This window comes from Salvelinus fontinalis, chromosome 22 (genome assembly GCF_029448725.1).
Source record: "Salvelinus fontinalis isolate EN_2023a chromosome 22, ASM2944872v1, whole genome shotgun sequence".
Classification (NCBI taxonomy): domain Eukaryota; kingdom Metazoa; phylum Chordata; class Actinopteri; order Salmoniformes; family Salmonidae; genus Salvelinus; species Salvelinus fontinalis.
Window position 1 is genome coordinate 27669786 of NC_074686.1, and position 4190 is coordinate 27673975.

At 39.6% G+C, this 4190-nt stretch overlaps 1 long non-coding RNA gene across 1 annotated transcript; it reads left to right on the forward strand.

The window, feature by feature from the left end:
- Nucleotides 1-332: 332 nt before the first annotated feature.
- Nucleotides 333-3767, forward strand: LOC129820391 (uncharacterized). Its single transcript, XR_008754203.1, has 3 exons — nt 333-499; nt 779-886; nt 3351-3767. It is a non-coding gene; the product is annotated as an uncharacterized LOC129820391 (long non-coding RNA).
- The last annotated feature ends 423 nt before the right edge of the window (nt 3768-4190 follow it).

Here is a 4190-nt window from a genome sequence, read left to right on the forward strand (position 1 = left end):
TTGCAACCATTAAATAGAATGAAAACACATAGGCATAGGGATCATTAACAACCCAATAAAGTATATTATACAACTAAGTTGTTGCATAGAAATAAAAAACATCTATTTAGATGTATCCTTTTGGAGTGTGTTATTTGATGATACATTTTCATTACAATCCTAAGAGTATAGCATTATTATCTTGTCTTGACTACAGGATAGCTAAGATATCAGGCTCCTTGCGTGTTATGCGTTTATTTCTAAAGCACAACAACAGTGTAAAGGACCACAGCGGTGTGTAGTGTGCCTTGTGAGACTGTGGAATCTGACTCCAATGTTCTGTGAACGAGCGACCAGAGGACGGATTAGGACCGCGGGGACTCTCTCCTTGTCCCGCAGCGCTTTACCCAAATCTACTCTGCCTTTCCCTCCACACACACGGAGCTTCAGGACGCGCCATCATGACACATGTAGGCCCAATGTAATACGACTTCGAAAGCATAACATGTACAAAGAAACGGTAAGTATGAGCTAAACCCATCTTCCAAAATATAAAAAAGAGAAGCATTAGAATATCCCTGGTTATCCGTCCATGCATCGTCACGTTAAATAATTATGGGGACACAAACAAACACAATGCCTTCGCGACCACACGCTCCGCCTCTTCGTCAAACCAGACACATTCTACGACTTGTGCAAAGCCGTAATTGAGCACAGGGTGCCCAGAAAAAACAGTGGCTGCTCTGCACAGACCTGAGTTTTTATAGTGCCGTATCTCCTATTTTTCCTTCTCCGCCAGACACCATCAAACCGACCAGGCGTGATAGGAAGTTGCCACCTACACGGACTCAGGAGCCAAAGCCGTCCAGCGACATATAAAAAAACTAGACATTCTAAACCTGAACAGGTAAGATTCTAACTTACTCTTATCTAAATTGAAATGAGCTGCAAACACTTTTTTGTCAATGTAAACAATACTGACCCCGATTTTTTAAATAGTTAGCTAAAGTTAGAAGCAAGCAATAGATGGACATTTAAGTTTCAACATTTCATGTAAACAGTTTTTATGTTCGAGGAAGACGCTTCATAACACACTTGATTCATGTCGACCTTACGACATCCCTCTTAAGTTATTGTGGCTTTTCTTCGGTGGCCAAAAAACGAGACGGCATTTCTGCGTAAAACCCCCCACGCCATAGCTTTGTCTGTGCGGTCGACTTCAAGTTCGGGGGAGGGAGAGGGTCACCGCCCACGGGGTAGGCCCTTCAAGTAAGGTCTGCAGACGCCATTTAAGGGCACGGTATGCCCCGGATGAAGTTTCCCTGATTACAAATGCATTTTCAGCTCCTGGCAGCAACTCTGTGAGTTAAGGAAAGGAGAAGGTGGCTTTAGACCGATCGACGTCTGCATGTGTGAAGTGAGGTCTAAAAATGAATTTAACTTTCGTGGACTGCGTCCTAGACTTTGGAATAGCAGATGTTTTGGTGTAGTTTTCAGTAGAGCCCTAGACACCAGTCAGTTTACACTGAGATTGGTAGCAAACTTGATATTACTTCAGAGAATTGTAATGATCAAGAACACATTGATTGTAGTCTTCTCCATTTGTTTCATTAAACAATGCACTTTACGCAAAGTAAAATATTCACTTCACTAGATCTGTTCTCAACAAAGGGATATGAATATGGATTTATATAGTCCCACTGATGGTAATAAAGATGAAAGGACTGCCAGAGTAAGAATTATTAAAGAGAACGACCAAACACTAACTTTAGACATATCTAAGTCAATATTAGGTACTTTTGCAGTATTGGTTGTCGTTTCCTTTGACAAATATGGCACACATGGCACAAATCTTTTTACATGATGAAACAATTAAATCTTTGCAGTCCGGGGATATGTCTTTAAAATATCCCTACATTTGACACTGTTTCTGTCTCTGTTGTTCAATTACATTTAAACGTACTACTAAAGCTCAAGGGTTGTTGATAGCCTACACAATAATAGCAAGTTAGAGGTTGACAATCATTAACTTTTGTTGTTGATCAAAGTGCGATTTTACCATTCGGAAAGTGTGGTATACCATTTATTTGTGGTGTGTACCATGTTCTGTGGTGTGTACCATGTTCTGTGGTGTGTACCATGTTTTGTGGTGTGTACCATGTTTTGTGGTGTGTACCATGTTTTGGGGTGTGTACCATGTTCTGTGGTGTGTACCATGTTTTGTGGTGTGTACCATGTTTTGTGTACCGTTTATTTGTTCAGCTTAGAGTCGATGAATGGGAAACAAAATGTCGCAGGCTACTTAAATTGACCTTGCATTAGGCGTGAAGTCTACTGTTTTCAAAGAAAAAACGTTGGTGATGTCTTATACATCTTCAGAAATCGCAGTTGAATGATTATTTACATGTTCAAATTAAACCTCGAATAGGCTAATCCAATGGGGCTATATGCATAATGTATCTATCTCATCAACCCATTCTCACGTTACAGTAACATTCATTCTAACCCCAACCCAGAATATCTCTGTGTAGTCAGTATAAATGTGTGAGCATATTATGTGTGTGTGTGGAGTGTCAGTGTGCGTGAGTGAGTAGAGTTCCATGAGTGTGCATAGAGAAAGTGCAAAAATAAATTCATCATATACGCTACTCTTTTTATGGTATATCCTGATGCCTAGTCACCTTACCCCTATACATATCTATCTCTGTCACTCCATTATCCCTGCACATTCTAAATATGCTATTGGAATGGACCCTGTATAAAGCTTCTTACTTTATCGTGTTCTTCTTATTTCTTATTTGTATTGATCGTGTGTTTTTGTTATACGTTATGTTATTTTAGTGCTATGTTGATATTGATAAAAGGTTTAGAGTTGGCAAGAAAAGCATTTCACTGTACTTGTGCACGTGACATTAAAACTTAACAGTTAATGAACAGTATTCGACCTTTTTGTATTTTGTATATAGGCGCTACTCAATTACGCACAGCCTTAACACAAAACACAACGCCTTTACCATTAACGTGACTGCTCTGGATTTCCATACAAACATGTGCTTCCTTTCCATAGGTTGATTCGTAAAAAGTAGAACTAAAATGTAGTTTACGATTATCTCATGCCCAGATTAGAAGAAAATATATAGGTGTTTTTTAAGTTATATCCCATATTGGCTGTTGAGTTGTAGGCCGTTATCAAGTGTATGACTATAAGCGAAGAGGGCGTCAAGGAGGGCGATTACTACTACACAGATATATTCATATGAAACTTGAGCAAAAAGCCCTGGCATGTACTTCAATACGAATTAACAAACACGAAGATACCAGGAGGCGTGAACTTTATTTAAATCAGTAAAGAACTGTTGATTTATCCACAGGTCACAGAAATGTGGGGAGAGGGCGATGGCGACGACAGAGGGACAGAGGAGGGACCACACAAGGACAAACCCCGACTAGTGGGGACACAATTCAACTCCATGGTCAATGGGAGGCTTTAGCCGTACTATCTCTTGGATCAATTCAAGGGAAACGACTGATATCAGTCTCTCGTTGAACTCCCAAGGACAGAGTGCCACAAAACGAGTAAAATGACATCAGCGATGGAGAGTGGACAACCGCAAGAACCGAACTAACCTTGTGTTGGAATATGGGTTATAATCATGTTGATTTAGCTCAAAATTGGCGAGCAAATAACTTCACAAGGCAAAATCTACATTTTAAAAATTGTCGCCATGGACCTTTGGCTTAGCCTATGTAAGTAATGTTGCAATGGCTATAGCTTAATAAATTGTGAAACAAAACTGCGTATTTTTTTCTCCATTTTATAGCCTTCTATAGGATTCACAGCAGTTTTGGGCATGTAGTCTAAAATAGGGTAAAGTAGACCCACCAATAGCAGCAACCTATGCATATCCAAATAATTTGCCCATTCTGTTTTCTCTGACGACGACAGAAACAACCAAAACAGGCCTGCTTTTTGTCGACGCATCTCGTGCGTTTGAACGTGATTTTCCAATATGGACGTCACTTGTGATTATTCTATTACATTATTCACTAGTGAAATAAAAAAATGTGATAGTAAAATTAATTGACCATATAGAGGTGTGACAAATGTATACGCGTGCACTGTTCCTTGGGTCAATTGGACATTTAGCTCAATCAAAATGATGTCTCCACTGGAGGCTTTTTTTATTTCATCTTTAGTAGTCTAGTTGAAC